Source organism: Musca autumnalis, unplaced genomic scaffold (assembly GCF_047663935.1).
Source record: "Musca autumnalis isolate F117 unplaced genomic scaffold, ASM4766393v1 scaffold_1, whole genome shotgun sequence".
Lineage (NCBI taxonomy): Eukaryota > Metazoa > Arthropoda > Insecta > Diptera > Muscidae > Musca > Musca autumnalis.
In genome coordinates, this window is record NW_027411644.1 from 271,169,856 (window position 1) to 271,197,472 (window position 27,617).

At 38.0% G+C, this 27,617-nt stretch overlaps 1 protein-coding gene across 2 annotated transcripts in view; it reads right to left on the reverse strand.

The window, feature by feature from the left end:
• The window catches only part of ChAT (Choline acetyltransferase), a 308,371-nt gene that overhangs the window by 77,126 nt on the left and 203,628 nt on the right, over nucleotides 1–27,617 (reverse strand). The window lies entirely within an intron of this gene.

The following is a 27,617-nucleotide window of genomic DNA, read 5'->3' on the forward strand; positions in this document are numbered from 1 at the left end:
AACGACAGAAACGAAATAAAAGCAACGTGGCAAATACATCTAAATGTTGATTTTATGTTTTGTGTTGATGCTGTGCATATAAAATGAGAAATAACTTTATTTTGTATTTGTTGGCTTCTCTTTTGGGGTCGCTAATCTTAGAATGGGGGAGTATATGCGTTGGGTGGGTTGTCTAAGGGATGTTGTTGTTTAACACGATTTTCATTTCAAATGTCTGCTTTGAAAATGAAAATCGAATTGTAAACGAAAGAATAAAAAAAGAAATGTTTCTTTACAACTTTCTAATACCTTTCGAATGGTGTTCACTTGAAACTTAGAAAGGGGCAAATTGTCTCCTTCAATTTTTAGCAGAAAATCCAATACAATTTTGTTGTTGATTCAGGTCATTTTAAAGTAGGTATTCAAGTTAATATTTCACTTTATACATACTAAAAAAGATGATGAAAACTAAAGTCTTTGGGTCTGGCCAAAATAAAGGCCTGGGTACATAAGCTGCCTCACACTTACTTACTTACTTAGCTGGCCCATTACAGAACATTTGTTCTATAGGCCGAACTAAGAAGAGATCTCCATTCCTCTCTATTTGTTGCTTTGCACTCTGGAATAACGCGCCTTTTCATCTCATCATCCACTTGTTTGCGCCATCTATTCCTTGGCCTGCCAATTCTGCGTGCACCGCCATGTGGCATGTATTCATACGCCTTTTTCATCATCGCGCATTCTTATGATATGGCCTAGCCAACGCAATCGCTGCATCTCGATCCGTTTAACTATATTGATGTCGTTGTATAGCAGATACAGTTCATGGTTCATGCGACGTCGATATTCACCGTCAACGCAGATTGGTCCGTAGATCTTTCGAAGAAGTTTTCTCTCAAACACACCAAGCACTGCCATGTCTGCTTGCGCAAGTACCCAGGCTTCGGAGCCATACATCAGCACGGGTAGTATCAGTGTTTTGTAGAGCGTTATTTTTGTTTGACGAGATGTGGCTTTGTTTTTAAACTGCTTACTTAAACCAAAGTAGCATATGTTGGCCAATACAATTCTTCTTTTTATTTCACAACTGATGTCGTTTGTTGTGTTTACGGAGGTGCCGTGGTAGACGAAGTCTTTTACTACCTCAATATTATAGTAACCAACATCCACAGTCGGTCCGAGCCCAATGGATGCATTGCGCGTCGACACCATCAACTTGGTCTTCTCACCGTTCACCGCCAGACCCACTTTAGCAGATTCTCCTTCGACCTTTATAAAGGTATCAGTTACTTCTTTTACTGATCGGCCCATGATGTCTATATCATCAGCATAAGCAAGTAACATGTGACTATTGGTGTAGATTGTGTCACTTCTTTTGACGTTTGCCTCTCGTATAACCTTTTCTAGCAGGATGTTGAAGAGGTCACACGAAAGGCTGTCGCCTTGTCTGAAACCTCTTTTGGTACCAAACTCTTCGGAGAGGTTCTTTCCTATTTTAACTGAGGACCTCGTGTCAGTTAAAGTCATTTTGCAAAGCCGGATGAGCTTTGCGGGAATACCAAATTCAGACATGGCTTGGAATACCTTTGAACGCAGCGGGCTGTCGAAGGCTGCTTTATAATCGACAAAAAGGTGGTAGGTGTCGATCTGCATCTCTTGGGTCTTCTCCAGGATTTGCCGCAGGGTAAATATCTGGTCAATGGTGGACTTGCCAGGTCTAAAGCCGCATTGGTATGGTCCAATTATCTCGTTGACCATAGGCTTTAAGCGTTCGCACAATATCCCTGACACGATCTTGTAGGCAATAGGGAGTAGATTTATGCCCCTATAGTTAGAGTATACGAATACACCTTATCAGCGTGTCGCCTCCGGTTTTGAACAGCTCGGCTGGTTAGCCATCGGCCCCTGCTGCCTTATTATTCTTCAGCCGATTTATTGCTGTCTTTACCTCATCTTGGCTGGGCGGGATACATTCAATACCATCTTCTGGGATTGGGACTGTGGTATCTTCGCCGTCTTCGTTGCTATTGGATACCAACAGATTTGAAAAATGTTCTTTCCATATCCTGAGTACACTATCTGTATCAGTTACCAAATTACCTTGCTGGTCTCTACAGGAGGATGTGCCTGTACCAAAGCCATCAGTTTGATGCTTGACTCTTTGGTAGAATTTTCGGACTTCATTCTGGCTCCTGTACATCTCGATTTTTTCACACTCCCGCTTTTCCATCTCTCTCTTTTTCCTGCGGAAAAGACGTTTCTCCTCTCTCCTTTTCTCCTTGTATCTCTCTCGTGCGCTACGCGTTGCTACGGATTGTAAAGTAGCCTTATATGCCGCATTTTTCTCTTCGGTGGCAGCACGACACTCCTCATCATACCATGGATTCCTTGGTGGAGGTCTCTGGTATCCAAGTATGTATTTTGCGGCTGTTTGCATGGAGTGGGCAATGCTTTGCCATTGCGCTGATATGTTATCGGGATGAGGAGTGCTTTGATTAAGCAATTGGGCTAGTTGAGTGGAATATGCTGTGGCTATCTGTTGTGATTGCAGCTTACCGATGTCTAACTTTCGTGTTGTGTCTGTTCGTACTTTGTTTGCTACGTTTAAGCGGGTGCGTACCTTTGATGCAACAAGGTAGTGGTCCGAATCAATGTTTGCGCCTCGGAACGATCGTACATCCAACACGCTCGATGAATGTCTTCCATCTATTACAACATGATCAATTTGGTTTCTTGTTTTCTGATCTGGAGACAGCCAGGTGCCCCTATGAATATCGACATGATTAAATCTGGTACTGCTAACTACCATGTTTTTTGCAGCTGCAAAGTCTATCAGCCTCATACCATTGTCAGACGTTTCACTGTGGAGACTGAATTTCCCGACTGTTGGGCCAAAGATATTCTCCTTTCCAATTTTGGCATTAAAATCGCCTAAAATGATTTTAATGTCATGGGCAGGGCAACGGTCATATGTTTCTTCTAAGCGCTCGTAAAATATATCTTTGGTCTGTTCGTCCTATTCTTCAGTGGGAGCATGAGCGCAAATAAAGCTGATGTTGAAGAATTTAGCTTTTATTCGAATTGCAGCAAGTCTTTCATTCACTGGGGTGAAGCTGGATACCGGATGTTTTAGTCTCCGACTAACTACGAATCCACAACCAAACTCATGCTTTACGTCATGGCAGCTATAATACAGTGCGTCACCTTTAGGTGTCCAATCCATCGTATTTCCTGTATGGCAGTAATATCGGTCTTGTACTTTTCAAGCTGCCTCACACAGTGGGTAAAAATACCGGTCTAGTGTGCAGAAAATAAAAAAATGTACTTGAGAGAAACTATGAAACGTTAGTACAGAATTGAACTAGAGTGTTGACTGTACTTAACGGCATATATGTATAACAATTAGAAATTGTTAGTCATATTCACTATATATTGAAAACGAAGTACTTTCAGTAATATTCAGTAGTATTATATCCCTCCCGATTAAGGATACACCCGTATATCCTGATTTGGCTTGCTTTTTCTTTCTTTGCTTATCGTAAAATTTCTACTAGACTTAGATAAGGTTCCAATGTAGACTCAATCGGTCCACTCCTTCGGTTACCTCCTTTTGGTTTGAGCTCAAGATAACTCTCAAACGGTTCTGCCGATTCGGCCCTAAATTTGGCCTTCGTAATATTTTGTCCAAACTTAGTTTAAGTTCGAAGATAAGCCATATCGGTCCACGCCTTCAGGTACCTTCCCCACAAATTTAACAAATGAATGAGTGACCGGTTTGGCCCATACTTCTTTAGAAAACAGCCCAAAAGGTGTGAAAATCCCTATGGCACCATATGTTGTCGCTGGAGAGCACTATTACTCTCAAACTGATCAACCGATTTGGTCCAAAATTTGGCCTTCGTCATATTTTTTCCAAACTTAGTTTCAGTTCGAAGATGGGCAACAACTTCCGGTACTTGCCTCCAATAATATGGTATGCATAATATCTCTTGAACGGGACAATCAATTTGGTCCAAACTTTGGATCTCCTAATATTTTATCCAAATTTAGTTTATCTTCTAAAATGGCCGATATCGATCTTCTCCTTATAGTACCTCCCCAACAAAAGTTCAACAATTGTGTCGATTTCTCCGTAGATGAGGGTAAATCTCTGTCGGCAATGCCGACCGATACTTTTTTACTTGTTATTACTTAAAAGTGCAGAATGGATTGATTTTGAACTCTAATTATAACTTCTACCATAAATTATATATACGCAAATCAGATTTCAGGATTATATGGTTAACATTTTAAAAATACCGATAATCGGGCGTAATCTTTCTATGGAGGCTATATCAAAAAGTGGACCTCTACCGGCAATTCTCTGTCGGAATATTTTATACCACCAACGAAGACTAAATGCCAAATTTCAGCCATTTTCGTTGAATAAAGCTGCTAAAATCTTCAAAATTAATCAATCGGGCGGTACGTCCTATGGGGGCTATATCAAAAAGTGGACAATTCTGAGGAACAGAATCCTCTTGCGAAGAAGTCGACGCTATAAAAAAATTATAATAAAGTGATTAAAATCTTCATTATATTTCTTCCATATTGAGATCAGGTATGAATATAGTAGTGATCCACAACTTCAGGCACTGCACACAAAATTCCGCAAAAATGATGTATAAGAACATGTCTCGGTTCGTTTTGAAATTGTTTGCAATAAATTGAACTTGCGGTCCCTATTATGACAGTACAATACTTCCTGGGATATTGGCCCAAAAGCTTAAAAAACTCCTGCCGGCACCAACTAAGCGATGAGCATAATTTCCTATCATCGTCTCCGTTAACAGACAACCCGTCTTCATAACCTCTGACCGACGTAACTTTCTGAACCATTGAATAGCTGATTGAGAATTTACCAATCACCGCTTCAGAAAGCTGCACATTCCCTCAGATCCTCGAGTAGCTGAACGAATTTTCAGTGACATCGTCACAACCCCAGTCGCTCGCTACATAGCTGTAGGTCGAATACTGGTCGAATAATAAATTTCCCAACATAAGCAAAGTGGTTGGCAAATAAGCGTGATAAACTTATACGTACGAACCCTGAATACCCAAGAGTTAGGCAACTTACTCTCGAAGTCAACAGGCTAGTAGGTCAGCTTAAGCGGAACAAATGTTTAGACCACCTGAAGCTATGCATAATTTCCAGCAAAAATACTCATTACAAAAGCCCATACTAACCCATTATTTTAATAAGTGCCTGTAATACTTATGTTAGTTCCCAAAAATAACCACTAATTGCGCGCGACATGCCCTTGTTATTAAGTTAGTAAGCAGTTTTGTAATGAGTATATTTTCTTTGTACAGATTAAGTAAATTGTGTCCAACGGTTAAATCACTCTGGCATCGGGGAGGATGACAGAACGGCTATTACGTTCAACTGCTTGACACATCCGTATAAGGGCCCTCTCAGTTGAGGAGGTACCACAACAATTTAAGATGATCAATGTCGTCCGAAACGCGAAATCATCCAAAGCATTGGGCCTACACGGAATGCTTAAGCATCCCGGTGTTGTGTATTTGACAAGTGTCCTGAATTTATCGTTAGCCACCCATATTGTACCTCCCCACTACTGAAGTTAGGCAAGGATCCCAACAGAGGCGATTCGTACTGGCTGATTCCAATCCAATCGGCAGTAGCGAAGATTCTAGAAAGGAGAACATTCTTCCAATGATGAGAAGCTGTTTTTTAGTTGCCCAACATCAGCATGGATTTCGTAAAATGCGCACTACCACAACAGCATTATGCGCCATATCGACACATATCAGACAAGGACTGAAACAGAACAGCTTGTGTGACCTACATTATAGCTGATGACCTATCGAATTCATTCGCTACCGTCAACCATGCCAAGCTGTTTGAGGACATAGAAAAGACTTGCTTCCAGTCGTGTTTAAAACTTTATGTGTGACGCCAGTCCTTTGTGGAATTAAGAATTAAGAAATCGAAGACCCGTAGAGGGAAACAGGGAATTTCCCATGTCGGGGTGATATCTCCGGAACTGCTTAACCTCTTATGAAATTGCACACCTTCCAGATGCCATAGAGATCGATTGATCGGATGATTGTACGATTTTGTCATCGGGTCCTATCTTCGATGACATATGTGATGGGTTTAATATCTACATAGCTGACATGGGGCAGTCCGGAGTATGAATACATATTTCCATTACCACACTGAAGGAAGAAGGTCCTCAAGTCTCTGGCTAGCAGCACTTCGAATGCTGACAAAGAAACCTTGTTGATCTCTCACAAAGGCCAGTGTAGTATCCAAATGTTAGTGCTACACAGTAGGGATAGGTAAGTCGACTTTAGATTAATCGACTTTTTGCAGTCAAAAGTCTAAAAATATTAGTCGACTTTTGTCTGGAGGGAAAATCGCATAACCGATTATCTTGTGATAGATTTTCGAGTTTGCCCATAGATTGTTGACTTGGCGGTTTTACACTTTTGGCGGTTTTTCAGTTTCAAAATAAAACTCGGAAATCGACGAAGAAACCTTGTTGACCTATTTCAAAACAATAGGCCGGTCTGTTGTAAGCCATGCGACGCCACTGTGGCATGCAAATGTTAGCGCTACGCAGTGGAACAATATTCAAACTTGGCAGAATGCCGACCTGGGACCGCAACATGGCGCCTCCTCATACCACCAATGAACAATCTTCATGAGGAGACGAACATTTTACCGGTGCATCAAGATGTACCTTCTTGGATGTTATTGCCGTGAGTATCCCTGCCACAATCTAGGGAACAGGCTTTCCCCACCCAGGGACGTCAGGAGAGATCTTCATAATCTCTATAGAGAGCGAGGCCCAAGGGTAGAAACGAGAACCTCTAGAACAACAAGTGCAGTTGAGAGGATTGTTGTGAACTGCTCATCGAATTTAGTCTTTACGATTCTGATTCCAAAGACATAACGGTCCGAAACCTAAAAACAAATCCTGACCAACAAAATTGCTGCTGCGCATGATACATATCGACTGACAATTGGTATATCGTGATATTTCTCTCCAACCTTAATCAACTTCGAAGAGGGACTATATCGGACCGACCGAACTCCCTCCGGTGCCTTTTGTAAGTTCAAAGTACAATTTTATGGCAACCATAAATTCAATAGCAACTTCAATCGTCAAGCAAAAATGTGCGGTGAGGCGGAGAGCTTATTTTCAGAAGAACAAAGGAAGAGCAGGAGTAACGTGAGAGTGAAAAACTCGTTATGGATAAAACTTCAGACTGAAGGGTAGAAGATGGTGAGAAGAATCTGCTAAGTGATACCATTGGCATACTCTGTGTCTGGAAAGAGAATTTCATCAAGCTTTTGGTATGGAATATGGGCGGTATTGAACACACACCAGAACCGATCCCAAACGATGGCATTGAGTGCTAATAACCTAACTAAAGTGAGGTCTGGACAGTAATTAATCGGCTGAAGAACAATAGAGCAGCAGGATGGTCTGACGATGGGCTTCCATGCCGAACTGTTCTAGACCAGTCGCGACATACTGACGGAATGCATACGAAACGATTGGAACCTCAGTCTGCTATGCCACGTGCACAAGAAGGTAATGCCAAACTATAGAGCAGACCGATAAAAAACATGTAACCTGTTCGACTATATAGCCACCTAGCCACCAGCAATACAACATCAAAAGTGTTCCAAGTCATGTGTGAGTTTGGTATTTCCACAAAATTAATACGATTATGCAGAATAACATTAACTGACATGTAATCAGCTGTTAGAAAAGGAAATAACATCTACTAGCCTTTTAATACCAAACAAGGTTTAAGACAAGGTTACAGTCTATTGCGTGACCGACCTATTTAAGATCTTACTGGAAAAGGTCAATGTATATGCATAACATGCCCTATATACAATGGAGGAATTATGCGCCTTTTATTCCTGGCTCAAGTATATGGGACTGGTTCTGTAATATCATCATCGCTGCTGGTGGATACGAGGGGCACTAGAAAACTTTCCTGCCTAGGTAACACGCGTTGTCGCCAGGCTTCATTTGACATTTTTTTTTGGAAAGTTTGACAGTTTTTAGCCTAAGCGTACTCAGGACAGTTTGACATACGACCATGTGATGGGTTGTTTTCAGTGGCTTAATTGAGACACCTCTAAAATATGGTTTTGAACGCTTTTACAGCATCTTGTGGAGACGAAAATCCTTGACCACGCCTTTTTTCTTGATGTGCTGAAATCAAATGAAGTCTTTGGGTCCCCAGTAAGGGCTGTCCGGCGCATGACCCATCAATTCTACGTTTTGTCCCGTCAAACAGGCGCTGGTTTGGATCGATGTGTGAGAGCTCGCATTGTTATGATGCAGAACGATTCGTCTTCTCTTCTTCGTTTTTCGAATTTCTCAGGAGACTTCAGGCAAACAACTTGTAGTGTAGAATTAACCGTCCTACAATTTTTCAAGCCGTATAGTTGCCACACTTTCAGTTTTATCGAAGAAACAGGTGACCATTTGATTCGAAGGTCTCTTTCCATGAACAACTTTCGTTGGATTTGGTCGCTTTTGAAGACCCAAACGCACGATTCCTGTTTTGTTTCGGGCACCTGAGCATAGATCCATAATTCGTCGTATGTGACGATCTTATACATGTAGTTTGAATCACCGTGATTGTTTTTATTCAAAATTTCTTTGCACCAATCCACAAGAGCCTTTTTTGAGCGATTTGCTGGATCTAGCGAGAATAATGTATTTTGCGGCCAGGTTCATGCAATATCAAATGTTAGTTGGTGGAAGAAATTCCCAAGGGTGTCTCTATCTCACGGTATATAACATGGCGATCTTGCATTGTCCGTTCACGCACGGCTTAATTGGCACAACGGCCGTTTTTGGACGACACTCACGACCTTCGTTTTTTTCGTTTGAATCCATTAAACCAGTTTTTCATAGTACTATAGGATGGGCCTTTATCGACACAGAAAGATTTGATTTCATCGATGTACTCTTGCCGTGATTATCGACGTCGAAAATTGTGAAAAATGGCCGGACGAAAATGTTCACAAGTAAATTCTATTTTTTTGCAAAATGATTTTTTAAGTCACTGTAAACAAACCATGTCAAACTCTCCCGAGCAAGCTTAGGCTAAAAACTGTCAAACTTTTCAAAAAATGTGACAAATGGCGTGTTGCCTAGGCCAGAAAGTTTTCTAGGTCCCCTCGTACTAACGGTTAAAAAAAGTTCTGTCAGATCAGATAAACGGTCAATTTTACGTTTCACACAGAGCGCACGATAACTCTCGAACGGATAAACCGATTTGATCCAAAATTTGGATTTCGTAATATTTTGTCCAAACTTAGTTTAAGTTCCAAGATGAGCCACATCGACTCCTTCGGTTACCTCACGAACAAAAGTTCAAAATGTTCGAAAAAATTGTGAGCACGACAACTCCTGAAGGGAGTACCCGAATTGGTTGATACTGCCCTGTATGAAATGTCAATAGTGAATCTATACTGACTTCCTACTGACATTGTCAACAGTACTACTGACAAACTGTAGACAACTCATGTAATTTCCTATAGACAATTTGTATGAACGTGTTCATTTGAAAGTCAGTACTGACATTGGAACTAGTATGTCAGTAATAAGTCAGTAGTTGCTGAGGAACCATGTGTTGACATTGGAGGTAGTGAGTCACTATAGACATTGGAGGTAGTAAGTCAGTAGAGACATTGGAAGTAGTAAGTCAATAGAGACATTGGAGATAGTGAGTCAATAGTACATAAAGGATCAAATCTTTCACTATTAATTTTTGGGTCTATTTGGAACTTTTTGTAGATTAAAAAGCTTAATAAGACGATGAACTTATACTTTTGTTTAAATAGTATATTTTATTAAAGAAAAACATATAATATGAAAAGTATAAAGCCAATGTTTTCAAGGATGTCTAACCAATAATAAAAAAAATCGTTTTCATTGTCAGAAATGTCATCACCTTTTTGTTTTCTTGGCCACAAGGATTGGTGTGATTTATCTGCTTAAAATATTTCTTACTCTGCTACACTAAACTTTTTATCAGGCGATTCGCTTAATATTGATATAACATCTAGGAATTGAAAAGAATAAACATGTATAAATAAGCATAACTAAACAAAATGTCCTTAAATTTGCTCACACATTACATTTGTGTAAACATTGGAAAAATCTCGCAATCGATTTTGCCAAAAACCCCTTCAACATTTTAACTCATTATTATGCCGTGTTCAAATATCGGATGTAAGTTGAGTTCATCATTTCCAACGAGACTGGACAATATATTCAGGCTCCATAATATTCTCTAAAGATTCCATAAAATGTCTAGCTGTCGAAGTTTCACCACAAATGTTGTCAGCCGCCTCAGAATTTGTATTTTGATATAGAATTGTCTATTTTTTCACTTGTCTGTTATTTTCCTTTCCTAATTTCCTTTGCTCATGCTTATTGTTATTAAAATTATATATTTTATTGATTTTTCACTAAAACACTTTTTTTAAACGAACCGACAAAATTATTTTACGCCAAACAATTAAGAAAATGTAGAAAAAATAAGAAGATGTCTTGTTGGGCTATCAGTTTTCAATATAAACAATGCTTCTTCTTATTAAAGTAAAAGTATCAATTGTTGACAACATGTAGACAAAGTGTTGACTTTGTCACCATAATAGTAGACAAAGTGGTGACATGTCGACACATGATCCCATACTTCCTACAGGGTGTGTACATTGTGAAATTTCTAACAAACATAGATGAGGTTTCAATATGGACTCTATCGGTTCTCTGCTTCGGGTACCTTCCACAAAAAGTGTCGGAAAAGTGCAGTTTAATTGCTTTGATTTTTGTTGCAGCCACTTGTATTCGCTACCCCTATTACTACGATACAAGTTTTTTTCAGGGACAAGTCCATACTTCGTGATAAAATAGCACGAAAGTTGGAGCGCACGATAGCTATCGCACTGATCAACAGATATGGTCCAAAATTTGGCCTTTGTAATATTTTGTCCAAACATAGCTTAAGTTTGAAGTTTCAGTTCATAATAGGTCGTCCAAATTTATTTAACTTTGAAAGTTTAACATTTTTGAGTAGGCGCTGTTTAGGGTCTGTGAAAATATACTACGGGAAATTATACCATTGCTTCTCTTTAAAACGACATTATGTTTTTCGTGGGAATGTCCATGCTTTGGTGTTCCAGAAGCTCTAAGTTATACGGTGATTAACTGAAATGACTGGTGGACGCGATATCTATCGGAAAATGTAATATGTCGAGCCATTCCTTCACGTACCTCTTCCGTAACACTTTGGGCTTTAACTTCAAATATATATTTTTGTAGGCAAGTTCATACGTAAAAGAGGGCCCCAAAATCTGAAAACATCCGAATACCTAAATATTGGGTAAAAGGATTTTGGTTGGATAGCCGGTATTCGATTATATCTATATTGTCCATAGATGAACGTTTCAATTCGCATATGCTAAGGGTATATCTTCTATCTAGTGGGGTGGGTATGAAGGCCAGACTAAAGACAAACTCATCTCTAGTTTAATGACATCTACAACACAGTTATCATAGGGTATTAATCGAAAGTCTTTATCGTTCAAAGGTCTATGTTTCATACTGTACAATAACTTATTTTCCACACTGTAAAACCGTAACGTAGAAACTGTGTTTGAGACAGAGACACGTAAACTAACATTGCGAGTAATCTTATTTGTTATAATTAGTAATGCAAATATTTTCAAACATGTCGGATGTTTGAGTGTTCTCCCCTTGTAATTTATTTCATTGCTCCCCCATGGAAATCATACTTTGTTTTACCATCATTCGTCAATAAAATACCCAGAGTATCCTGGGAAGGATATGCTGCTACTGTTTCACAAAGAAGTACTTTCCAGGTTTGTCTGTTTGTCCAACAGTAGCAATGAAACAAACTCATTGTTGATGCAGACATACAGACAGACAGCTAAAAAGAGACATTTCAGTCCGAGTTTTCGTCGTTGTCGTCATTGTTCGTTGATTTATTCATTGTGTCATTGTTGACTTATTTGTTTGTTTGTGTTGTTTTTCTCTTCCTAGCTTTTGCCTGTTTGTTTGGTTAAAGCTGCAGCTGTCACCATGACAATTCTATTGTGTTTTCCTGTCCTACCTACCTCTACGTTGTCCCCTCTGAGTATGGTTTGGTTTTCTCTAGTTTGTACTTTTGTGTCTGTATGGATGTCTGTGTAAACTTAATATATTCTCTGTTTTAATGTCAATCGCAGGAATGAAGATGGTCGAAAGTAAGGTATACAGCATCAAAAGAACAAACAAACGTAAGAAAGCAAAGCTGTTAAAACTAAGCTTTCAGGTTGTCTACGATTATTTAATAAAATATTTATAGAGAAAATATATAAATGGATTAGTACGTTAAATTCAAGGGTGGGGAATTTTAATTTAAAAGAATAAAAGTTTAACTCTAAACATTGACTACAACTAGAAAAAAAACAAGTAAAAAAATATCAGTCGGCTTTGCCGACAGAGATATACCCTCAGCCTATGTGGTTCAAAACATTCACCTACGGACAGATCGAATGTATTTTGGGTCTTTTCAGCCATATTTGGACAAAAATGTGGATTGGGATATAACTTCAAAAGTGTTGCGGAGGAAGTACTTAAAGTAATGGAAATTGATCTTATTTTGGGAGTTTTCGATAGATATCACGCCCACTAGTCAGTGGGTCATCGTATAACTTTTGGAGCAATATGCCAGGAAGCATGAACTTGTCCACGGAAATCGCTATAAACAGGACCACAACGAACAGCATCGGTATACATTTTCCAAAGGATTTTCGAACAGACAGTAAGCTGCACTTAGACACCGATATGGGCATTTAGGAGACGGCCGATATGGGCCATTTTAGAAGTTAAACTTTGGACAAAATATTAGGTGATCCAAAGTTTGGACCAAATTGTTTGCCACGTTCAAGAGATATCGTTCATACCATTCTAGTTAAATTTTTTAAATATTAGGGGGAAGTACCGGAAGTTATGGACCGGTATTTCCCATCTTCGAGCTGAAGCTACGTTTAGACAAAATATGACGAAGGTCACATTTGTACCAAATAGGTTGATCAGTTCGAGAGTTATCATGCCCACGAGCCACTTTTCGGGCTGTTTTCTCAAGAAGTATGGGCTTGCCTCTAAAAGAACTTTTACCGTCGTAATTGAGGCGGCGAAGGCAAGTTGCTTCAACAAAAATGAAAGCGATTCGAGAGCAGGTCTTAAAGTAAATGTTATGTAAGAGGTACCCGGAGCAGTGGACAAATATAGTCCATATACGAACCTGATCTATATCTGGTACATATATTAGGATGGGTAAAGTATGGACCAAATCGGTCACTCCCTAAAATAATTATCGTGCGCACTACTTTTCCGAATATTTTTAAACTTTTGTGGGTGAAGGAGTGAACCGATATGGCTTATCTTCAAACTCAAACTTAGTTCGGACAAAATATTACGAAGGCCAAATTTTGGACGGAATCGGCAGATCCGTTCGAGAGATATCTTGCGTTCCAACCATTACACACGATTACATAGGGGGTTTTTTGCACCTTTCAGGCTATTTTCTCGGGAAGTATGGGCTTAACCCTAACTAGACTTATAACGTCCTATGAGCGACAGTGAATACAAGTGGCTACAACAAAAATCAAAGCGATTCGAGAGTAGGTCCTGAACTGAACTTTTCCGAAATTTTGTGTTTGAGGTATCCGAAGGAGTGGACCGATTGAGTCTATATTGGAACCTCATCTAAGTCTGGTAAAAAATTCAAGATTTGCAAAGTATGGACCAAATCGGTTACTCCCTTCAAGAGTTATCTGTCACCAAAATTTCCCGAACATTTTCGAACTTTTGTTGGGGGGAGGTACCCGAAGGAGTGGATCGATACGGCCCATCTTCGAACTTAAACTAAGTTTGGACAAAATATTACGAATGATAAATTTTGGGCCCGATCGGTTGCTTCGTTCGAGAGTTATCGTGCGCACCAGTCAGCCAGACAGAAGGACTTACATTGCTAAATCGACTCCAAATTGTCTGACACGGATTTCGTCCAAACATTCTTGGGGTCTAAAACCATTATTTCGATGAGACACATTTTGCCCGTATGAAAGTGTATATGAAGAAAAGACAAAATTTTTTAGTTTTCCATAAAAAAAAATTAAAAAAATTTTTTTTAAGCTACATGAAAGATTTTTGGTACATAGATTGGGGAAAAAATGTCATTTTTAAATCTGTTCGTGATACTAATTTTGGTTGTTGCGCGCAAAAGTTATGGCGGTTTCAATTCTGATAAAAAGAAAAAAATCGTTAAAAGACTGTAATCATTATATTGAGAAACTCTCTTAATTAGGGGCTCCCTACATACTATATGTTTACTGAGGTCCCATAACATTAGTGAAAAAGTTGTGTATTTTCGCGGAAATTAGGAAAGCATTCAAAACAATTGGTAGTTTACAACTTGTTCTAATAAAATTCAAGCTGTTTATGCATCTGAAAAATGTATAAAAAATATGTACGTAATCTAAACATCGCGAAGATTCAAATGAAACCAAAACTATACACATCCGTTTAGCGGTTTGCATATTATAGCAAAAAACAAAAAATATATTAAGGAAATTTATAAAATTTTTGTAAGAGAAAATATTTATTAAAATTTATTTTGTGAGTTATTTGAACAAAATATAAGAAAAATAGGTCGGAGTTTTACTTCTATTTTAGTTAAATTTCACGCAATAAATCATATTTTTTATTCTAATCACTTCTCGAAAACACGCTAACATCTATCAGAAGATATGGATATCTTTCAAATAAATGTTGGGTTCCTTTAAATGGGGTATAATCTTGAAATAAAATTGTATCGGGTAATGTTCATTTTGAAATGCGTGTAAATCGCGAAATCCTCAAAATCACTTGATGCGCATGCGGTTTTCCAATACAGCGAATTCTTCTCTTTTAATTTGTACACATTTGCCAGGATTTACTTTGGCCGCTAAGATGTAGCATCGTCTGCAGTTTAGTGTGCAACAAAATGTATAACGCTTATATATTGCACAAAGTGCATACACTTTTTATGCGCATCCGATTTCACTATCAACCGTGAAAAAATACATCGATCTAAACATATTTCAATAAAATCCATCAAGAACCGTGGATGTAGCATCACACAGTATTTTTTGGATAAATCGGATACAGCTCCCACGCCACTAAATTTTTCAAACCGCTGTTTTCGCACAAACGCGAGTGATGATTCACTTTCTTCATTGAAATGGAAACGATCCACATAAAACACGAATTAGTCAGCGATATTTTGAAAAACATTTTTCGCAAATTTTTCAATTTTTGCAGTAGCCATTTCCGCCGTTCTAGTAGATGGATTTTCATGATCTGTGATTCATATGATCCGGATCGTCGAAAAACTAAAATATCGCGGGGTACCAGCACACTCAAAACGATATTGTAAATACTGTACCCAAAAAATAGGTTTTTTAGAAAAAATATCACACTAAATTTTGGCCTTTGGCAGTAGATTACTCTGCTGCTGTGTGGGCTACATACTCAATATACATATCAGATTATGCGAAATCGCGAGTTCTTTAATCCTATAATTGGTTTTTCGAAATATCCGATTGCGCATCCCAGTTACATAAAAAATACAAAAAACACCTGAAATCCAGCTTCAAAATGTCAGCATCCATAAAAGGTGGATGCAGTGGAAATTTTGGAAAGTGATACATTAGAAGTGTAATCTTCATTTTGTATTCTCCTACTTTTACTTTGGACAGATGTCCGTCATTTGAATGGTTTAATCAGAAATCGAATAGCAATGTAAAAAACCTGTTTAGCTTCGACGTTTTTTACCTATGTTTTTTCCTTTACGCGGTCGTAACTACCACGTAAATTAAATTTTTTTGCTAAATTTTTGAGCTTTGTACAAAAACATCTAAAATAATCCAGCAATAGTCATAGTTACTGGTAAACTACAATAGTTCGCGTATTATAATAGTGCAAACCTTGGCTTCATGGAAACTAAAAAATTTTGACTTTTCCTCATATACTCTTGTTAGCATAAATGCTGAGGGTATAAAAATACTGTTGTACTTGTATTCATGATCACAAGGAGTACCATCATTAAAATTTTAACACCATCCGGGGAGTGATCTTAATGAATCAAACTCGTGTGAAAGAGGTACCTGAATGAATGAACTGACATAGTCGATCTTAAAACTTGATTTTTGTTTGGGAGTCACTATTATGTCAGAAATTATGGACTTGGTCGCCAAAAATAATATGTCATTGTAGACTGTGTGAACTGAAACTTTCATCTGTTGACAATTTCGCATCGAATACCGACTACGCAACCAAAATCCTTTTCAGTTTCAGATTTTGTGGCCCTTTTTGGTCGTATGAATTTGACGACAACATATGTACATATAATTGGATTAAAACTCAAAAATGATGCCGTACCTGAAGGAACTGGATCTTATTTTGGGATTAATTTTTTCGATCGATATTGGTCGCTCCTGTCATTTCCGTAAGTCAACGTATAACTTGGAGCTTTTGGACTACTATGTCAGGAAGTATGTATGAACTTGCCCATGAACAAAAATGTTACCTTCGTAATGAGAGCAAGGAAAACAAATTGTTGCAAAACGAATCAAAACGATTCGAGCGTAGCACTTTTCCCAAATTATGTGTGGGAAATACCAGAAGTATGCCATAATCGAACCTGATTTATACCATGGACCATATCGGTTTCTTTCTTCAAGAGTCGTCGTGCGCACCATTTTAGCGAATATTTTTGAGTTTTTGTGTGGGAGGTACTGGAAGGTGTGAACGATATTGCCCATCTTCGAACATAAACTAAGTTTGGAAATAATATTATGATGGCTAAATTTTGAACCGAATCGGCTGATCCGTTCTAGAGTTATGTGCGCTTCAGTCACTACACGCGGCGCGGTAGGGGGTTTTTACAACTTTTGGACTTTTTTCTCAGAAAGTATGGACTTGTCCCTGAAGACATTTTAAGTACGTAATAGGGTAGCGAATGCAACAAAAATCAAAGTCATTCGAGAGCAACATTAAACAGCACTTTTCCGAAATGTTGTGTGGGATGTACCTGACATTTGAACCTACCCTTTGTCTCGCAGAAATATGACTATGTGCAAAGTATGACCAAATCGGTTATTGCCTTCGAAAGTTATCGTGCACACCATTTTACCGAAATTTTTGCCATTTTTGAACTTCAACTAAGTTTGAACAAAATATTACGAAAACGAAATTTCAGACTCGATCCGTTGAGGCCTCGGGAGTTATCGTGCGCTCCAGCAACTACAAATGGTGCGGTACGGGGTTTTTACAACTTTTAACTCAGTAGTCGTAAAGCTTATAAGTGCGACTGCGGCTTAATGCCTTCTTTGTCTGGATATACATTTAGAACAATCGGAAAGCTGAGCTCGCCCCATACCAGCTGCTCGGATATCCGAAATTAGTCCAAATTTCCAAGCAGATGCGCCGGGACTAACAAATAGAAGTGATGGACTTCGTTGTACGAACCCTGAAAGCTCAAGAGTTAGTGAACTTGATCTTAAAGTCAACAGACCACTTGGCGAGCATAAGCGAAAAAAGTGGCTAGACCACCGGAAGCAATGCTAGATTGGTACATATATGATTAATTAATTAAATCACTCTCGATTCCGAGAAAGAAATATTTTAGAACCTCTCTTACTTTCAACAGGGCACTCCCGAGAGTGATAACGTGTAGAGAAGTGCACTGCGCCGTGTAAGAGCCATTTCAGCCGAGGAGGTACCACCACAATTTACAATAAGCGATATTGACGTTGTCATCCAGAGTGTTGAACCTACACGGAATCTTTACTGTAATGCTTAAGCAAATGCATGCACCCCGAGTTAAGTATCTAACAAGTGTTCTTAATTTGTTGGTAGCAACCCATTATTGTAGCAGAAGCCTGAAAAGTTGACATGGTGGTCCCGCTACTGAGGCCAGACAAGGATGCCAGCAGATGTGAAAAGTACAGACTGATTTTCATCCTGTCACCAGTAGAGATGATCCTAGAGGCATTATTCCTCAGCATAATGAGAAGAAGTTTCCCAGTTGCCCAACATCAGCATGGACATGGTGTCATGAGTATGGACGGATTCTGGATAATACATAGTACCACAATAGCATTACACGTCATATCTATGCATATCAGCGGAGGACTGAACCAGCAGAGGCCTTGCGACAGAATAGTCATGGTGGTTCTTGATCTATCGTTGGATTTCGATACCGAGGACATAGAGAAGACTTTCCCCCAGCGTGTTTGAAAGGTTGTGCAATCAGAAATAAATAGAAATTCAGAAAGAGGAAGTCTAAGACCCGTAGAGTGAAACAGGAAGTTCCTCAAGTTCCTCTACCTCCACACGGCTTATAGGTAATAATGTATGTTGGTGATTGTATGATCCTGGTGTCGGGTCCTATCTTTGATGATATATGTAATATAATAAATATCTATATATCTAGCGCTGTTCTTTCAGCAGAGGAATATGAAAATATGAGCCTTTAAATCCATTGTCACACTGTTCATCACCCGGAGCTGAAATGAGGCTCCTCCTGAACATATTGGTCGATGGTGTACTAATTCCGGCAACTACACGCAAAAAAAAATCGGCCTCTCTAACATATGTCCCAAACATATTTTGCAGCAAACATATATATGTTTGCAACAGTCCCAAACATAATATATGTTTGGGTCTGCAAACATATATATGTTTGGGTGGAAACAAATATATGTTTGGGTGCAAACATATATATGTTTGGGTGCAAAGATATTTATGTTTGGGTGCAAAGATATATATGTTTGGGTGCAAACAAAGATATGTTTGGGTGGAAACAATTTTATGTTTGGGTGCAAACATTTTATATGTTTGGGTGCAAAAAAATACAAACCCAAAAGGCAAAAAAAAAAAAACAAACACATGCACCAGTGGGCGCTTACTGAGAGCAAGGGAGCGTAAAATTCAATGTAAAACACTTTAAAATGTGTGCTCACTTGCTCTCAGTAAGAGCTCACTGGCTATCTCTATAGTATACACACAAATGTTGTGGTTTTTTATTAAAAGGCAAAAGAACAACAAACACATAGGTACATACAAAATTCCAAAGAAATACATAACACACTTTAATAAAAGAAAAACTGATTGAAATATATAGAAACGTAGAAACGTAGTTGAACGGTTCTCCTTAGTTGTGAAATAAAACAAATTGCCCTCATAGTTGAAATCATCAGCGGGGAATCGGCATCTAGAATCAAATGATTATGTAATGTAATAAATAAATATGGATATGCCATATTTCAAATATACATAAGTATGTATGTAATTACCAATATTAAATGCGATTTCTTCCTTGTCCAATAAAATAATTCCATTCAACTTTCCGATTCAATTATAAAATGTATTGGGCATTTAATTTACTAAAAACACAATTTCTTTAAGAAAACACAAAACACTGATTTATTCACTCACTTTACCGTCTTGACTCTACAAAGGCAACTAAAACACTGAAGAAAGAAAAAAATATAATTCATATCATTTCTTCTTTTCTTCTTCGTTGGTTAACAACAAAACAAGAAACACACGAGTTTGACGCATACATGCCACCAAAGCCCCCTTCTTCGCTTCTACGTCTTCTATTATACAATACACACAACTCTTTATTATAAAGCAGCATTCCACAGCCGCGAGAGCACTGTTATTACTCTCGTTGACAAACATCCTCTCTCCACCCATGAAAAAAATGTTCTAACATAAAAACATGTTTTACCCAAACATATCAAATTGAGATATGTTACAAAATGTTGCAAACATATATTTGTTTGGACCCAAACATATTATGTTTGGATCCAAACATATATTTGTTTGCAACCGGTCCCAAACATATATTTGTTTGGATCCAAACATATTTCTAACATAAATTTTTCTGCGTGTAACTACATCAAGATATTGGCTGTAAGGTTCGATAGCATATTTAAGTCGTCCGCATAATTAGAAGTAGTAATGTTGCTTAAATCGCAGGCAGTCAGCACATGGGGTGCTGACAAAGAAATCATGTTGACCTCAAAAAAGTAATAGACCGTAAGATTTGCGGCGCCTGCGTGGTGTGCAAATGTTAGCGCTACGTAAGAATATTCATGCCAGAATGCCGACCTGAGGACTGCAACAGGGTGCCTCCTCATGACACCAGTGAACCACGTTCATGAGGAGATCAGCTCAACACGATGTTTTCGATGCAGTACGTGCTTGGGTGTTATGTCCGTGAGCATCCTTGACACAATCTAGTGGAAAGGCTTTACTCAACCAGGCACGTCAGGAGAGATCTCCATGATCTAGAGATGGAGAGAGAGGGCCAAAGCTACAAACAAGAAGCTATAGATCAACGAGCTTATCAGACACCACGCCTGATGCACTTGCGCAGTCAGTTCAAAAATATAATGCCGTACCCCCATCCACGCAGCAGAAGAACGCCAACTGTCAAAGTAATCTCGAATTATTTTAGGCCAATTAAAATTGGGTTCAAACTGATGGCACAATGCCCAATACTTGCCTTACATGTTGATTGGGACCTCATGACACGCTGCATGCACTAAACTGCCCAGCTAAACCCACTCGCCTGAATCCTGATTCTTTATGGATGCAGCCAGTCCAGGCTGTAGAATATTCGAATTTGAACTCAGAGTTGATTGGGACTTTAGACTAGACTTCGGATGAGCAGAAATCTGTACTTGTTGTCTTAGTGTCAAGTGGGGTTTTACGCGATGCCATCTAGGCACGTCAGGGGATATCTCCATAATCTAGAGAGAGGGCCAAGGGTACAAACGAGACGCTCTAGATCAACGAGCCTATCACACAGGCGTGGATATCATTCACACTGATGTACTTGCGCAGTCAGTTCAAAAATATAATGCCATACTCGGAGACCATCCCCATCAATCGCAGCAGAAGAACGCCAACTGCCAAAGAAAACTCGAGTTGTTTTAGCCCAGAACTGATGGCACGATGCCCAATACATGTTCTACATGTGGATTGGGACCGCATGACACGATGCCCAATACATGTTCTACATGTGGATTGGGACCGCATGACACGATGCACTTATTAAACGTTACAGCTAAACCCACTGACCTGACTCCTGATTCTTTATGGACGCAGCCTGGATAATTTTTGAATCTGTGTTCAGAGTTGATAGGGGTTTTTTGACTAGACTTCGGCTGAGAAGAAATCTGTATGTGTTATCTTAGTGTCAAGTTGGGTTCAAAGTGTTCACTTGGCTTTAGGAGTATTTAGGCAAGTTTGTGTTTTAGATTCATGTGGGGTTCTAAACGTTCCATTGTCGAAAAGGATATTTATTAATGTTATATGTAGTATCACGTTCTAAAAGTTCCCTTGTCCCTCCCGAGAGTGGTGTGTGTGTGTGTCTTAAAATCATGTGGCATTCTTAAATTACGCTAGACTTTAATGATAACTTTTCGCGCCTACGTGCTATTCCTGCTATGTCACAAACTACGTACAGTAACCGTCCTTCGTAACCTCTTGTTCTTTTCCTTCTAATGGCCTACAGCAAAATGGGCCTCAGCGTAATATTTCCTTAGTATTTCGGACATCTAAAACTTTCTTAAACTTTGGGACTCGGTGATAACAAGAAAGTCTTATATCAAGGAGCTAATATGAATCGGAATACACTCAGTGGTTTTAAAGAAGTCTCCCCAGCAAAAATTCGGATCCGGTAGTCGTTATGTAACCCATTACAAAGTAATGTAAACAAAAATAACTACTTATATTACTCATTACTATGTAATGAGTACGGTGGCACAGAGCTTGTGTGTCCGACTACAAATCAGAGGGTTGTGTGTTCAACGCTCACCGCCGGCCGGGTGCATTTCGTGTTCGTTCGTGTGTGTGGTATTGTATGTAGTGTGTTCGGCTACAAAGCAGAAGTTCGTATGTTCTAATCCAGCAAATAGCGAAATAAAATAAAAATAAAAAATATAAAAATATTTGTTTTTATCTTATAGCTTATTTTTCAACTTCTAGTAGTTAAAGAATAACTAGTTTTTCTAGTGGCTGCAGAATAACTAGTTATTCAGTGCTACATGCCCTTGTTAAAATAATGGGTTAGTAGGGGGTTTTGTAAGTAGTTACGGCTGAAAAATCCCTTACAAAATCCATAATTTGGTATAATAATTTGTTTGCTAGGGATTCGGGAACATACATATATAATACACATATGTATATGTATATTCACGGCTGTTGTTCTACCCTCAGCCTTTAGGCAAAGAGGTACCCTTTGATACTACGAAAATTGTTTCTCATCGAAATAATGGTTTTAGACCCCAAGTATGTTTGGACGAAATCCGTTTCAGAGAATTTGTCCGTGCGTTCACCGCCTGACTAGATGGCTGGTGCGCACGATAACAAAACGGATCAACCGATTTGGTTCTAATTTTTCATAATATACAGTTAGGCAAGAAAGGTATTGCAAAAACCAAAATTGTAGGAGATTTCATATTAATTGTTCGTTTATGGCAACAAATTATGTAAAATCTATACGGTTTTTTGTCCAAATATCTTGCTATAGGTCCTTACAACAATATTCCGTCAAAATATGCAAAGGTTATTTGCGATTTATAACAAATACGGTCAAAAATAAGAATTAACTACAATTTGGGGGTGACAATAAAAGTATTGCAAAAATTACCAAATCGATGGTTTCTTCGAGAACTACCAAAGGTGTGTTCTTTAATGAATTGTCTATCCACTTTGGACATTCATTGGAGCATTAATGAACTTAGTTGAACCAAAAATTAAGGCTCGGTATGTTCCACTCTAAGGATACTGGTTCCCCAATTTTTAGTAAATCTTGATCCTACGTTGGAGGATATTTTTGGAGTTTTTTGTTAAATTGGACCCAAACATTTTATGAGGGTTGATATCAGGATGTTGGCCCGATGTATTTAAGAGTTTTGTTTTGTTATATTACATCGGCAATTTACACAAATAAGATTAACATGTCATTATCTGAACTTTGGTGGTAGTGGTAGTTGACTTTGTTTGAGCTTTCGGGATCGATTTTTCTGACTTTCAGACTATTGACTATTAAATATTTCTTAATGATGTCAGTGGGGATGTCTTCCCAATCATTATTATATCCGTGGACCCAATTTCGCATATTATTTTCCATGGTAAAGAATATAGTACCCAAATATACGGTATTCCAGCTTCTCCAGTAGCGGTTTAATATCCATATTTGATGGGTTTTATTGGATTTGGCGCAACTTTTTGGATTTATTATGATAGCAGAGGATAATATCTATCCTCTTAGTAAACATTAAATCATATCAATACCATTGAGTGACGAAATAGTGCTCTGTCGTAGGTCGTTCCAAAATACTAAACTGGTGTCAATTTTTTCCATATACTTTCCAGAGGTATTTCGATGTTCTCAAAGCCAAAATCGGACTGTTTTGCATTCTTCCATTATCCTACAATACATATTGAGTCAAATATTCATTCTTTGCCTACTTGCCTGTGGCCTATTCGTCATTGTTTATTGTTAATATGGTCCCATGCGTTTTTTACCTGTCTGAAGACCCTCCATGACGGCATTTTTTTTATCACTGAACTTTATTACATTCAATACTGTTAGTGTATTATTAGCCGCAAAAGTCATACAAATGCATAATGACCTCAAAAATTTGCAACAATTTTATAGTTTTATAGTACTGATTTTCCCGTTGCAATACTTTTATTGTCACCCCCAAATAGTAGTTAATTCTTATTTTTGACGGTATTTGTTATAAATCGCAAATAACCTTTGCATATTTTGACGGAATATTGTTGCAAGGACCTATAGCAAGAGATTTGCACAAAAAACCGTACAGTTTTTACATAATTTGTTGCCATAAACGAACAATTAATATGAAATTTTCTACAATTTTGGTTTTTGCAATACATTTCTTGCCTAACTGTATTTATTTTAATAAGCCATATCGGTCCACTCCTTTGGGTACCTCCCCAACAAAAGTTCAACCATTTTCGCTAATGTGGTGCTCACGATAACTCTCGAAGGAAGTAACCGAATTGGTCATAGCTTTGATAATGGTAATATTACTTCCAGGCATAGATCTGGTTTGATTATGGACTAAATCGGTGTACTACTTAGTGTACCTCCCAAAAAATTTTAGAAAAAGTAAAGTTAACCAGCTCCTCGACGGTTTGGAATTTTTTGCTACAAGTTTTTCTAACGGGCTCTGTTACGACGTCGCAATTTTTTATACCCTCAGCATTTATGCTAACGAGGGTATATCACGAATGTTGTCAATTATTTCATATTCCATTTCAGAAAAAAGGGATACATTTTTTTCGCGCTACATCAACGATTTTTGATATGTAGGTTAAGAAAAAAATTCCCAGTACAAATCTGGTCGCGAGCCAATTTTTGGTTGTTGCGGACAAAAGTTATGGCGCTTTTATTTCGCTTTTTAAGAAAGAAAATATTATAAAAACGCTAATTTTTTTAATGAGCACAATTGTTACAAAAAATTTCCCTCGAAGTGACTTCAGCGAGTAGATTGCATAATACCTGCAAAATGTTACACAGAATACGCGGAATGTACATAAAATTGATAAATTATTGAATATAAGTCAACTTTTTTCAAAATTAAGGCCCATTTAGTGGTCATAAAATTACCTAAAAATTTGTTGTGGATCAAATCTTCACGGCGAATCAAATGAGACTAAAATCATGCAGATTGGTGTTATAGTTTCGATGTTACAGCCAAAATAAGTACATATTTTGGTAAAAAAAATAATTTTTTGTTTGAAAAAAATTGTTTTCACATCCATTATGTAGTAGAAAATATTGTAAAAATCTATAGGAATACTTCCTTCATTTTGCTTAAATCTCCCAATAAAATTGACGGATTTTGCTTTATTGACATTCATATTAAAGCTTTCCCATTAGGGAAGGTAATTGGGTTTATGAGGATATATCTCAAAGCTTCTGAAATGGAAATAGGGGTCACATAACCCATTTTAATTTATATGCATTTTAAAATACTTGTAAATCGCGTAATTATCAAAATCATTTTGTCCGCATGTGATTTTCATGTACAGCAAGACCATATCTATTATGTTGTATATATTTTTCAAAGTATAATTTGGACTCTAAGATGTAGCATCGGCTGCATCTTAGCATTAAAAACCCTATAAAATATCGCTAATTTGCGCAATGTGCATACAATTTTTGTCCGCATCCGATTTCAGTGTCCACCATGAAAATCTACATCGATATATATCTATTTGAAGGCGATAAATCAAGAACCGTGGATGTAGCATCACACACTATTTTTTGGGATAAAATGAATGTAGCTTCCTTATCAGTGAAGTTTACAAATCTCTGTTTTCGCTAAAACGATGATGCTGCACAAGTTTTTTCATTGCAGTGGAAACGATCCGCAGAAAACGCGATAAAATACGCAATATTTTCAACAACAATTTTAGGTGATTTTTCTACTTTGGAATTTCTCGTAACTCGCGTTTTAGTAGATGGATTTTCACGAGGAATGATTTATTGGATCCGGAACGTAAAAAAGTAAAATGTGCAATGGAGTACGAAGTATTCTAGAGACAATTGGAAATATTAGACCCGAAAAATATGATTTTTAGAAAAATGTTCGCACAAAATTTCCGCATTTGGATGCATTTTTTTATGAAGCTGTACAGACTACATTCACAATATACGTATCAAATAACTCAAAATCGCAAGTAGTACAATCCTATATATGATTTTTTGAAAAACCTGTATGCGGAATGAAATTAGGAGAAAATTTCAAAAAACACTGTAAATTTGGCTTCAAAATGTCAGCATCATTTAATGGTAGAAGCAGTTCAAATTTTGAAAAGTAATACATTAGTAAAATGATCCTTATTTAGTTTGCTTCTACTTTTACTTTGACAGGAAAATCGAGAGAAGTGTGGTTTACTCACAAATCGAGAGAAAACAAAAAAATACATGGTGGCTTCAACCCATTTTTACCCATTTTTTAACATAAATATACCCACAGCTTCCACGCAAATTATCTTTTAAGGCCAATATTTTTTGCCACGTTCAAAAACATTTCATTTTATCCAAAAATATTTAATTTTTATAATATACAATCACAAGTCGCGTGTTCTAAAAGGGTAAACCTTGGCTTCAGCTATGTTAAATTTTCAAAAATATTGGTGATATACACTTTCGTACGGGCAAAATGTGCCTCATTAAAATAATGGTTTTAGACCCCAAGTATGGTTTGGACGAAATGTGTTTCAGAAAATTTGGAGTCGATTTAGCAATGTCCGTCCGTCTATCTGTCTGTCTGGCTGGCTGGTGCGCACGATAACTCTCGAACGGATAAACCGATTTGGTCCAAAATTTGACTTTTGTAAAATTTAGTCCAAACTTAGTTTAAGTTCGAAGATGGGTTATATCGGTCCACTCCTTCCGGTACCTCCCCCACAAAATTTCGGATAAGTTCAGTTTAGGACCTTCTCTTCTCTTTTTTTGGTTGGAGCGCAAGATAAGTCTCAAACGGATCTGCCGATTCGGTGCAAAATTTGGTTTTCGTAATAGTTTGTCCAATATAGTTTAAGTTCGAAGATAAGCCATATCGGTCCACTCCTTCAGATACCTCCCCCACAAAAGTTCAAAAATTTTCGGAAAAATTGTTCGTACGGTAACTCTTGAAGGGAGTGGCCGATTTGGTCCATACTTCACACATCCTAATATACCTACCAGATATAGGTCAGGTTCAAATATGGACTATATTTGTCCCTCCATCCGGTACCTCCCACACAAATTTTCGGATAAGTTCACTTTAAGACCTGCTATCAAATCACTTTGATTTTTGTTGAAGCAACTTGTATTCGCTGCTCAATTACGATGGTAAAAGTTTTTTCAAGGGGCAAGTCGATACTTCTTGAGAAAACAGCCCGAAGGGTGTAAAAACCCCATATGGCACCATATGTAATGGCTGGAGATCCACTTCCATAATGGTCTATGTCTATCCATTCCTTTAAGTATCTCCTCCCCAAAACTTTTGATCTTTAATCCTAAACAGTCGGTTCATACGCCCAACATTTTTAAAACCCCCTAAATACATACTTTTTTGGGAAAACATTTTGTCAATATACACAGGCTGAGGGTATATCTCTGTCGGCAAAGCCGACTGATACTTTTTTAATTGTTCAGTAGCAAGTCCATAATTCTTGGGTAATGACCCAAAAGCTTCAGAAAAGCATGCCGGTACCAACTAAACTGGATACACCTAAGGTAATCCTCGTATAGAGAAACCGATTTGGTCCAAACGTTGTAAATCGTATTATTTCTTGCAGACTCGGATTATGTCCGAATATTGACTACATCGGACCACTATTTCGGGTATCTCCCACAATAAGTTTGGAAAGAGTGCAGTTTAAGGACTCGTTTTCGACAACATGTTGTGTATGCGGCCCTAGTTACGACAGTACAAT